This window comes from Triturus cristatus, chromosome 4_2 (assembly GCF_964204655.1).
Source record: "Triturus cristatus chromosome 4_2, aTriCri1.1, whole genome shotgun sequence".
Classification (NCBI taxonomy): domain Eukaryota; kingdom Metazoa; phylum Chordata; class Amphibia; order Caudata; family Salamandridae; genus Triturus; species Triturus cristatus.
This window is the reverse complement of record NC_140586.1, coordinates 527016385-527029051: the sequence shown is the minus strand read 5'-3', so window position 1 is coordinate 527029051 and position 12667 is coordinate 527016385. Positions and strand designations below refer to the sequence as shown.

The 12667-nt window shown below is 45.0% G+C and overlaps 1 pseudogene; it reads left to right on the top strand.

Moving 5' to 3' along the window:
* Positions 1-12458, top strand: part of LOC146834654 (E3 ubiquitin-protein ligase PDZRN3-B-like) — a 64247-nt pseudogene extending 51789 nt beyond the window's left edge.
* Positions 12459-12667: the final 209 nt, after the last annotated feature.

Genomic DNA, 12667 nt, shown 5'->3' with positions numbered 1-12667 from the left:
GGCTACTGTGAAAGCCCATCAATATACAGCCAAGCTTTAAAAGCACAGCTTGATGCAATTGTTTTACCTAGTGGTGCCACCCTTATCCAGTATGTTGACGATTTACTAATCGCCGCGGATACTGAGGAGATTTGTAAAGAAGCTACGGTGTCATCATTGCGTCATTTGTCTGCCTTCCATTACAAAGTGTCTCTCTCAAAACTGCAATATTGTCGACAAGAAGTGACTTACTTAGGTCATCTCTTTTCGTAGGAGGCAAGGAAACTGACCCCAGAAAGAATTCAGGCCATTGCAAAATTAAGCGTGCCAAGAACACAGAGAGAAGTGCGTGCTTTCTTGGGTATTACTTCCTACTGTAGGCAGTGGATCCCGAGTTTTTCTTTGCTGGCGAAACCTTTAATAGCATTGACATGTAAAGATACACCGAATCTCGTCCCATGGTCTGAAGAATGTCAGAAAAGTTTTTCTGAATTGCGTGAGGCATTATGTTCAGCTCCTGTGTTGGGCACTCCCGACTACAGCAAGCCTTTTACATTGTATGTTCACGAGAAAGAAGGTTGTGCATTGTCAGTGTCTTTTGGAGACAAACAGCGCCCATGCGCGTATTTTTCATCGACTTTGGATCCGGTAGCCAAAGCATTGCCAAGTTGTTTGAGAGCCACAGCGGCAGCAGCTGTCTCTATTCGACAGTCTGCTGGGTTAGTAATGAATAACACGTTAATTGTGATGGTTCCACACGCAGTGGACACGTTGTTGAACAGGACCAAGACACAGCACTTAACTAGTGCTCGATTGTCAGGTTATGAGTTGACACTATTAGCGAGTCATGTACACATAAAAAGATGCAACACATTGAATCCAGCTACTTTATTGCCGATTGCAGCAGACACAGATGAGATTGAACAGCATGATTGTCTGTTTAAAACAGAAGAAGAAACAAAAGGGAGAGTGGATCTTAAAGATACTGCCTTGACTGAGTGTGATGGTACCTTATGGGTGGATGGCTCATGCTTCAAGCTTCCGAATGGTGATACGACTGCTGCATATGCTGTCACGACTTTGCACACGGTTGTTGAAACCGCGCGTATACCACATAACTCGACTCAAGCAGCAGAGCTAATTGCACTTACGAGAGCATGTGTGTTGTCGAAAGGTATGAAGGTGAACATATACACCGATAGTCAGTATGCGTTTGGCATGGCCCATAGTTTTGGGCGCTTATGGAAAGAACATGGATTCCTGACTTCGCATGGAACCAAAATTCAGAATGGTCAGTTGGTGAATGATCTCCTTGAGTCACTGACCTTGCCACTACAAGTTGCGATTGTGAAATGCAGTGCGCACAAGAAAGTTACCGATGATGTTGGTCGTGGTAATGCATTTGCTGATGAAGTTGCGAAAGAAACAGCAAAGAATGTAAGTAATCGAATGTATGTTGCAGGCCCTGCAAGATGGGTTGGTGATGTTGGAATGTGTGAAGACACGATAGAGAGCGTGAAGTCCCTTCAAGCTGAAGCCACAGAGAAAGAGTTGAGCAAGTGGAGAGAAAGTACGGGTAAATTGGATGAAAAGGGTTGTTGGGTCGATTTGTCAGAACATCAGCGTTGGTTGTTACCCGACGCGTATGTGCTTGCAGTGGTGACGATGGCTCATGGAATGGCCCATATTAGTGTAAAAGGGATTTGCAAGTTGTTGGCTCCAGTATGGCAAAATGCTGGAATTCCCAAATGTGCAAAGAATGTGGTCAAGAATTGCATGGTGTGTCTGAAATACAATCCTGGTAGGGCAACCCCAACTCCAGCTGGTCATTTTGCACCTCCAACGTATCCGTTCGAGGTTTTGCAGCTAGATTTCATCCACATGGAAAGGTGCAACAATTTAAAATATGTACTCGTTGTTGTCTGTGCCTTCTCAAAGTGGATAGAAGCATACCACTTAAAAGACAACACTGCCTTATCCACAGCTAAAGCCCTCGTCAAATAATTTTTCCCTAGATTTGGAATGCCAAGAATGGTCTGGAGTGATAATGGGAGTGAGTTTGTGGGTCGAGTGATGAAAGAAGTATGTGAAGGGCTAGGCATTACACAGAAATTTCACGCTGCAAATCACCCCCAATCAGCTGGATTAGTAGAGTGCTATAACGGCACCTTGAAACTTAAATTGGCTAAGATCCAGGCGAGCTCTGGTCTTAAATGGCCTGACGCTCTGCCTTTAGCACTCCTGTCAACCAGAATGACTGTGCACTCACGAATGGGACTTAGTCCCTATGAGATAGTGTTTGGCCGCCCGGCCAATATATGGGGAGTGCCAAGGCCCACAAAATTCAGCGAAATCGAACATCCAATACTGCTTGACTATCTGTATGAATTGACGGCTAAATTGCGTGTTTTACACCAACAGGTGCACGATACTCTGCCTCAGGCCTCTGAAGCTCCAGGACATCCCATCGATCCTGGAACGTGGGTGCTGGTGAAAACTTTTCAACGGGCCAAGAATGATGAGCCCCGTTGGACCGGCCCCCATCTCGTCCTTCTTTCTACAAGATCGGCTGTCCGAGTGAAAGGAAAGAAGAACTGGATCCACGGCGTCCACTATAAAAGGGTCCCTTTGCCTTTGCCATATGACCGGTGGGTCCAGGAGGGGATCGCTGATTCTGAAACTGAGACCGTGCCTCGTTTTGTGCCATTTAGTGATGCACGTGTAAAGGGAACGACTTCAGAACAAGAAAGCGACGATATTTTGCAGGAAGCTGTGCCACCGTCAATTCGAATAGACACCACAGAGCCTGAACTCTTGTTTCAAGACCAGACAGTACCTGGCCGAATTCGCTATAACTTGAGGCCAAGGCCTATGGACAAATAAAAAATTCCCCTCCCTTACTATTTTTTAATATTATAGCTCTCCCATCTGAAGGACTTTTTGATTTTTTTTGTTTTTCGAACCACCATCCGGGTTCAGCTGCAGGGTCGCGGTGCCAAGACTTCGGGGTACAGGCCGAAGACGTTAGGTCAACGGTTCTGGTTGGTCTGGGGCGTTCCCTGGACTGACAGGCGTACTCCTTAGCAGAAGATACTCACTCGCCGCGAGCGGCACGATTAGAGGATGGAGTTTTTCAAGATGGAGAGACCCGCTGAGGAAATGAACTTTAAGACGAAAATATGTAAAATAATGAAGAACAAACGTTTTGTATTATTATGTCTGTTTACACTAGTTAGTATGATAATGTTTACTGTGGGATATGTATTATTGTCCTCTCAAGTGCCATTTGCACCCACTGTACAGCCTATACCTCCTCCTACTGTCTCCTTGCACTCTTTCCACCCTCTGCCTGAACACGAACAAGCTAGACGGTCTGAGTTCGTAAACAACTCGTTTATTCAACTCCTGCACCAGCACCAACTAGTTATGAATACAACCAATTGCTGGGTGTGTGGTTTAATGCCACATACCATTAATGTTATGTTATGTTATGTTATTTATCATTTATAAGGCGCACAGATGCCACAGCCAAGCGGCGTCCTGGCGCTACAAAGGACGAGCAACACAACCAACAGATGAACATGCTAACCAAGATCGCTAGACCAAAGGAAACAAGAATGTTTTCACCGCTTTCCTAAAAGGAAGCAAGTCCGGAATGGACCGAACACTGAACGGCAATGTGTTCCAAAGGCTGGCCGCCAGGACACCAAAAGAGCGTCCGCCCATTCTGGCTTTTTTAAAGCGAGGGATTGTGGCCAAAAATTGACCGGTTGAACGAAGTGTTCTAGCCGGTGTGTAGTAGGAGATAGTCTGAGACAGAATAGGAGGGGAGGCCAGTTTCAGAATTTTAAAAACCAGGCACAGTACTTTAAATTTTATCCTCTGCCTAACGGGCAACCAGTGAAGATCAGAAATGGCGCTCCTAACTGAGCAAAATTTAGGCAGACCTATCAGCATACGAGCAGCCGCGTTTTGTACGCGCTGAAGGCGTGTAAGCTCTGCTTGATTGGTGCCCAATAAGAGTGCACTGGCATAATCCAATCTGGAAAGAATCATGGCCTGCACTATAAGTTGCCTGGTAGAAGCGTCGAAGAATTTAAGAATAGGCCTGAGACTCTGAAGAACGCCAAAACAGGTGCCCGCAACTTTCTTTGTGTGGGGGATGAATGATAGATTGGCGTCAAGCAGAATCCCAAGATTCTTCACCTGGGTGACTGGTATGGGAGTTGGGCCGAGCTCTAAAGGCCACCAGTCGTCTCCCCAAAGATGGATTTCCTTGCCCAGCACTAAGACTTCTGTTTTTGTGGCATTAAGTTGGAGACGATTGTCGGTCATCCAGCTTGCCACCTCTCTAAGAGCTTGTTGGAAATTAGAGGAATAAGGGTATCCCATATCTAGTGCTGCCGTTTAGCTATAATGGATCGTCATGGGCATTCCAGACCATGTTTCTTTTTGCATTAGATGCCTACTCCCCGCGCCAACCGCGTTCCATCAGACCTAGCACAAACAATAAGGCCTTAATGAAAGGAGTTGCTGATATGAGCAGAGATATCGACGCATGCTCATCTATTCCCAAGGATGAATTGCGAGCTTATGTAGGTTGGAACGCGACGGGGTATAGCATTAGTCTGGGTGAAAGGCAGCGGAAAATTTCATCCCCAATTTGGGTCGTACCCCACATAGGTCGGTTCTGTTTACAAGGTAATGGTCAGAATCCAAGAGCTCAACTGGGGAAAAGTAACTGTACTGAAACGTACACTTTTCCATCACAGTTTTCCCCCGCGTTTTTGGCTGCCAAGGGTACATATTTTGTTTGCAGTGACCGAGCATATACATGGTTGCCCCCTGATTTCTCGGGCACATGTTATATTGCAAACTTGCTACCACCAACATTTACTGCTGCCTCTGATTATCACAAGACCAGAGTTGTGAGAGGCATTGTTAGTCAGGAGGATACTGCCGGTCAGGAAGCGGGAGACTTCTTTTTGGGTTTCCTGCCGTTTTGGGGACCGATGGTCAATAGTAGGAACCTGAGACAACTGACTCGTGTGGTTGAATCCACTGTTAATGTAACGGCTGGTGCCCTTGGTAATTTGACAGCTGAGCTCCAAGCGGATCGCCTCATGACTTAGCAGAACCGTATGGTTCTAGACGTCATACTTGCAGACCGTGGTGGGGTATGTAAGGTCATCCAATCTAGCTGTTGCATTTTCATACCAGATAACGCTCCAACAGTTTATCAAGCCATCTCCAAACTGCATAAAATATCCGAATCTATTCACGTGGATAAAGGAGATTGGTCACTGATGGGGGGGTTCTGGGAACTGATATCTGCCTGGGGTTGGAAGATTCTGATGGTCATTGGAATGATCTTAGCCATTCTTTTCCTGTTCTGTCTGTGTGTACAGTGTGCTCCCGCGATATGTGGCCTCTGTGCTACATTATGTGTAAGGAAACCTGTATCGAGGGACGAGCTAAGTAATAGGATGATGTTACAGCAACATCTCCATGACCTTATGAATATAGACCTGGACTCGGATTAATATGAGTATAGTTATTGCCTATGTAAGGGCAAAAGGAGGGTCTGTTGTACTTTAAAATTTGGGACCGCGTAGGAGGCATGGCCCTACCCTGCCTATTCCGGTATCAGCGAACCGTGAACGGCCAATGCAGTATGTACAAGTGTTTTGCATAACGATTCATCGATAAATTCACTTTGTATACGATATTACACATTGACTTTGTGGGTTCCATTTTGGAGCGGTAGCCATCTTATGGTTGCCCTCACATAGGCTGTGCATTAAGGACGTGCACAGGCCTTCAGAACACATGTGCCTTCTATTTGACTTCTCTGTGACCTGTGCAATTTGGCTCCACCGCCCCAGGCCAGTCCGGTCTCACGAGTTCCCCGTCCTACGGCCACCTGTGATTAGCATCAGGGTTTGACACACCATAAAGCCTTTTCATCCCACACAAGCCTCCGGCTAATCTCTTTCACACCTGACTCTTCCTGCTTTATGGCTTGTTTTACCAACAGGAGGTGCCCGTGTTTATTGGGGTCTGCTGATATCTGATGTGGGATCTGAGCCTCGCTGGGTAAATAATTGTGGGCTGGCTGAACTGGAATGTGGGATGGTCATCATGACTCTGCCTTTTCGTTTGTAATGAATACACATGAATGACCATATCGTAAAACGAGGAATGTGTGCCTGAAGCATGATATTTTGTATATAAGGAGAAGGCCGTTTCTGTAAGTTTGAGCAGTCTCCTGAGAACATACCTGTGTGTACTTCTAGGATTGCTGTAACTGGCTGCAGTCAATATTAAAACGATCTTTGACGCCACCGCAAGCCTCTGTGTTTCTGTGGTCCAAGACAGGAAGAACTCGAAGTCATAGGGTGCTACCCCTGGCATCGCTGGGTTTCTAAAAACGCAGTACTTCACAGTCCTGGCAATGGGTATATGGTATGAAAAAGACTCACTCGGGGTGAAGATCCTGCTGTGAAGGGGAACCTAGAGACAGGGATCCAACGTAATTCCCCATTACCTGTGTGTGATGTATCAGGAAGCTAGTCTGATGTAGAGCAGGCTGCCATCCTTTGCAGGATAGGGATTGGAGTCTTCAGAGTTGGATTTTAGTCCCGGGCGAACGTTCCAGGACTCTTGCAGCTTGCTGTGTCCCTGTTGTTACATGGGATGTCAGCCAACTGACCCTTGGAGTCCTTTTCTTTGTCCAGTCCTTCGGCGTGACTTTCAAGTTACGACAAGCAGGGTCCAGTCCTCTTCCCAGCTTTTGCAGGTTCAGAGGAGAGTTCCTTGGGGTGCCACATTTAAGGCTGGCAGTAGCAAGTGAGTTGGACTGATTACTGGCCACACCCTAATCAAAATTGTAAATGTTTGCAAGAGTACCATACCCCCTTCTTCAATAGGTTCTGCCTGCACTACCGCAAGCAATCCCACAGTGCATATTAAGCCAATATAGAAAAATCTTTTCTCCATTGTGCAGAGCCCTTATGTCCACACAGAGGTGTAGCCCTGGAAATGAACAGTCCTCTTACTTTGTCCACTCCAAATTGGTTCTGCGAGTAGAGTCAATGTCACTTGGTTTGGAGACAGCTAGCTAGTGTGGGGCTAGGAACAAATGCTTTCTCCATTACAACTCTCGTACACTAATCTATAAATGGACAGACTTTATCTCTGCACCTTTCAAGTTAATGATCCTCTCCAGCTTTTATCCTGAGGTAATAGGGATCGCAAGCCCCACTTCCAGCCCATCCTGTCACCAGGTCACAGCCATTATTCTACTCTAGAAGTAGTTTTAACTCCCCATTAAGGACACATGCTGGCTGGACAGCTGCTGGCAGGGTAACACAAATTACCTTTCAAGACTTTCAAGCAAGGAAAAGGGAATGTTATTAAAGTTACTTTTCCTAAATATTTATTTTAAAAAACTAACGTTACCAACAAATTGGCTTTTTAATAAATATATAAAAAATAGACTTTGAATGACTGCTGTAGTGGTTTTGTATTGAACTTTACAGACTAAAGTGTGTTTTCTGTATTTTGACATTTTACAGGATCTATCTACAGCTCTGCCAGTGAAAATACCTTTTGGGTGATAGTCACTGGAGGGATGTATCAACTTTAATTTCACATATACTCCACTGTTAAATATCAGACCCCTTACCTTGTGGGCAACTTAGGGGTGTCTTATTAATAGTTACAAGAAGTCTTTCCCACCTGTCAAAAAGTTTTTTTTGACAGGTTTCACAGCATGTTTTACAGGTCCAATCTGTGGATGGGAAAATAGGTGCTGCAGTCCACAAGTGTCATTTAACATTCAGGTTCTGGGTTTGTTTCTACACCATATACTAGGGACTAACAGGCAAGTTAGATTGATCAATTTGGGGTAAGTCAATGTAACCATATTTAAGGGGTAAAGTGGTTAAAGTGCAAAAAATTCTAATTTTAGCAAAGCAGATAGGACAAACATTTGGGGAGAGAGCGCTCCAAATATGGTAATTTCCTAGAAATACATTGATGGCGGATGTTGTTAAAATGTGTTGCCTCAGAGGTGACTTAAGTAACTTAAATGCTAAGAATTTTGTTTTGGTTCATAATTAACCAATTCTTACTACAATAATTGTGACAAAAGCTTAGCAGGTTCTGCATTCCCATTAGAGTGCACAAGGCAAGTAAGTGTCCATGTGTGAATTACAGTGCTGCAATCTTGCATCCTCCTAGGGAGCATCATTTGAACAATTAATGAGCTAGTGCACCAATAGTAATGTTAATAGCACTGGCACTAGTACCTACCCCTGGCGAATATCTTGTTTTGCTAGGAAAACAGCTTGGCAATTTCTTCACCTGGATCCTGCCGTACTCTTGGTAAATTATCCTAATGCAACCATATTAGTATTTTATGCATGTCAGGTGCATCCTGAGGGAGTCCATGACTGTAGACAAAAGGTATAGTGCGCGCACTACCTGAGTTGTCAAAAGTTGTATCATGCTCCAGGGTATCACTCACCGAATGAGAGTGTAATTATAAAGTATTGGCGCATTCCCAAACATGTAGGATATGTCCCCCGGGCATCAGATGTAGAGTCCTCAGAAGAGGTTTCTCGGTTAAGATAAAGTGTGAGGTGAGACGGTTTTTTTCAGATTTCAATGAAAGCTTTATTGATGCTTCAACATTTTACTGCCCATAAACATTTACTGGGAGTAATGTCAACAGTGGAGTTTGAGTACCACAATACAATACAATACAATACCAAAAAGACCACATAAAGTGACGGTTTCTCATGTTCAACATATTTCGTGACCAGTAAATGGAACCTAACTTCTTGGTCAATAATATCTACCTCCTTGGAAAATCCGATGTTACATCTTGAAGCAAGGAGTCTGACTCAAAATTAAATGTAGTGCTCGAAAACTCTCTGGTTGCAAGCAAAAGCTCATCAAATGATGTAGTTCATCCCCAGGAAGGAACGCTTGATGCTCCAGGTATCTCTAGATTGCGCCTGAACAAAGGTTTGGACTTGTTGGAGGTGGGAAACTCTCGAACCTTAAAAAGGAGCTACTTAGAGCTAAAGCTGGTTAAGTTATGCTGAGGGTAACTGCACAAGACAGACTGTATTCAGTCAGTCGTCCTCAAAATATAAAGTCTGCAGTTATCATGCGAACTACATGTTCTGATCTAAGCATTCATAGATTGTGTTTTCAAACCACATTTAACCCTATTTGAATTCTTATCCTCTAATTATTACCCCTTCAACTGACAGTGAAGTATATAGCACATGCCCAAAGGGCCACAGTGTTATATGCAGGAATAGCCTCTATTTTTACAGCCACCTCATATCTGCCCCTTGAAATACTTTGAGATTTAAAAGTTAAATGCTGACAATTGAAGACAAAGACCATCAGAACATAGTTCAATCAATCAATCAGGGTTTGTAAAGTGCAGCTAATTACCCGTGAGGGTCTCAAGGCACTGGGAGAGGGGGGAGGCTTCTGGTCCATCTGCACTTAGGTGTTCAGTCAAACATGATGTGCTTCCTGAATTGGGCCAATGACAGGGATTGTCTGAGGTGGGTAGGCAGGGTGTTCCAGAACTTGGTGGCGAGGTAGGAAAAGGATCTTCCTCCAAATCTAGTCTTGAGGATCTGAGGAACCGTGGCCAGAGCCAGCTGGGCAGAGAGGAGGTGTCTTGTGGGGACGTGGAATGAGAGGAAGTGGTTCAGGTATGCTGATCCTTCATTGTGGGGGGCTATGTAGGCGTGAGTGAGGAGCTTGAAAGTGATTCTTTTGTTGACGGGGAGCCCGTGGTGTTCTCGGAGGTGTGTGGAGATGTGGCTGCATCAAGATATATCAAGGACCAGTCTGCCTGTGGCGTTTCGAACGTTCTGAAGTTTCCTGAGGTGTTTCTGGATGACAACGGTGTAAAGTAGTTACTCCAAACATCTTAAAGACATCAAGTTCTAAATCATGAGCAGTGGCTAAACAGAAGCCATGGCAGCCCCTGCGGTACGGGGGATCCATGAGCTCTTGGGGCCCCCTCCAGCACTGGCAGATCCCTGATTGTGAGCCCTGGACTGGATCTGGAGTTTGGGGGGACCCTTGCACATACTTGGGAGGGGGGGCCCTCAAGTTTTGTTACGCCACTGATCATGGGATTCCCTCCGCAATAAAATTCTATCCTGAAACTGCAAAGGTTAGGTGCACAGTAAAGTGAGGTAACTTGAATATGTTATAAAGACTCTGCATCCAAAAATGGGCAGCAGTGAAAGATTGCATTAATATGGGTTTGGAAAAGAACTTTACACAAGCCCCTCCTGCGAAGTAGAGAATTGGAAAAAAAAATCCAACCTGACACTGATTTTTAATGCCTGCTGTTTCGCGGATCAAACCTGGTCGTCTTCTCCGGATCTACCCTAGTCATATTAATTTAAAGAGTCTTTATTTAAGTCTATTATTCCCCATTCTTATTAGGTCTACTTTTTTAAAATTGCAAGAGGCCTTGTACCCTCATGATGTCTGTATTTGTTTTTGTAGTTCTAGTTGGTTTAAATGTCCAACAACATCTCCTTTCCGTTTCCCTCTTTTCCTTTCTCTAAGGCATGCAGTTTCATTCCTTTCTGTTTTTTTTATCCTTAATGACATTTTTTTAACTCCATTTGTTGAGGTTTTGTTCTTTTCTCTCACAAAAGACCCCCGCGTTCGTCAATAATTTTTTTAAATATGTATCTCACGCCTTCAACACTCCAATTTTACATGTGTAAATTAGTGGCTTTTAAATGTCAACCTGTAAAGCACCGTTGCTATGTGACCCATTTCTAGTTTTAGGTTGACATAAATTACACTGTATGTGCATAATTTACCTCAGTAAACAGGTTCACTTATTAGGTTTTCCTTAGCAGGGCAACTGGTACAAGAGCTTTTGTCACAAGAAATCTTTTAAATATACTAACACTGGGTTTTAGCATGTAATTCCACCTCGCAAGAAGTGCTTCAATTGCAATGCATAATGTGCATTGTTCAAAGCATGTGACAGAGAGTATGTTGTAAATGTAGAAGCCAAACTTCTTCTATGATGCTGGTTCTGTGCGCTGTTTTGTATTTAATACAATGTTGCTTGTTAAATGTGCTACTCTGGTCACTCCTCTATGTGCCATTGTGCTCCTTTTTTAGCTCGAGCATTCAAGACCTTTTGTAACTTCTCTTGTGGTCTTTAAGCCACCCCCGCTTTTGATTTGTTTGTTTCAGTGTCCTTTAAAAATCCTTGCTTGCTAGTGGCCAGTCCTGCCTTTTTGTCCCTCCTTTTTAGGTCGAGCCTAGCACTGCAGTGCATGCACTGCTCGCTCTGTGAGGTATGCAGTAGTCCAGTATGGGGAGACAAGCTGCTCTCACTGTCCGCCCATATTTTTCATTGGCTTCTGTGTTTGTCCTTCGTAAATTCTGACTTCTGATTGATAATGAGGCTTGTTAGTCCCGCCTTATTATGCCATGTTGTCATTTGTATCCTTCCGTGGCTACTGGCCCCTTTACTTCAAGTGTTACACTGTAGGGACGTTTGAAATGCAATAGGTCTTGCGTAACTGTGAGTCCTATTGCATTGCAAACGCTTTTTTATCCGTAGGAACCAAGGCAGTTCGTCATGTTAAACGTGTGGATCAGCATTACTGCATGAACAAAAATGAAGGGCTCAAGCTCTCACTGAGCCTGCGCAGGTAAGCAGTGTCTCGATAAGCTTTGACAGATGTTCCGGTCTCCCAAAACGCATGTGCAGACTGTTTCCGCATCTCGCCTATCTTAGTTTTCGCGTATGCTCTTGAATTTCTGAGCTTTATAAAGAGGCACGTGAGCGCTCAAGGAGCCCCTGTCCACACTCTGTGGGCACATCTTTTATGGTGGATGTCTGCACCTGTGGGCGGTGAGGCAGGGGCTCTGCTCGCTGAGATGTCAGCGTACCTTCTGTCCAGGAGCTGCACCAGCTGCCGCTGCTTAGGGACCTCATTCAGGGGCTGGAGTTCAAGTGTGGTAACCGGGGAAGGGGCTACAGCAACACCGTCCGTTTTCAAGACCTGAACGAGCACTCCCGGCTCCTTGAGTACAGCCCCAGCAAGTGCCCCCAGCCAGGCTGCCACGAAGTACTCAACATGAAGGACTTAGAAGGACTTTTGCAGGAGTGCTGTGATCACAGACCGTCAGGAGTCTGCACTCAGAACTGCGGCTTGGTCCTGGGGCAGCGGGACCTACAGCAGCTGGACACCCGCTGCTGCCTGCGGACACTCCGAGCACAGACCAAGGGCCTGCGGCGCAGGAGCACGGCACTGGAGCAAGCGCTGAAGAGACAGACAGACAGGTGGAGCACGAAGGAGCGGACCCTGCGGGTGCATGGTAACCAGTGTGAGGCCCGCCTCAGCAACATTGCCAGAAGTATAGACGAAAGCAGTAACAGCAAGGCAAGGAAGCGATGAGATTTATTTGGAACTCGTTACTCGGTTAAATATCACTGTAGCTTGTTTTGTTAATAGACTAGACCGGCAATGTAAGCACTGCAAAACCACAATTCACGAGGTCTTAAAAAAATTATTTAACTGAGCGTACAGACATTGATACATTACTGAGCAGAACACTAAACTAGAATTGGTGAAAAGACAATATATATATGGGCTGCTACAATATG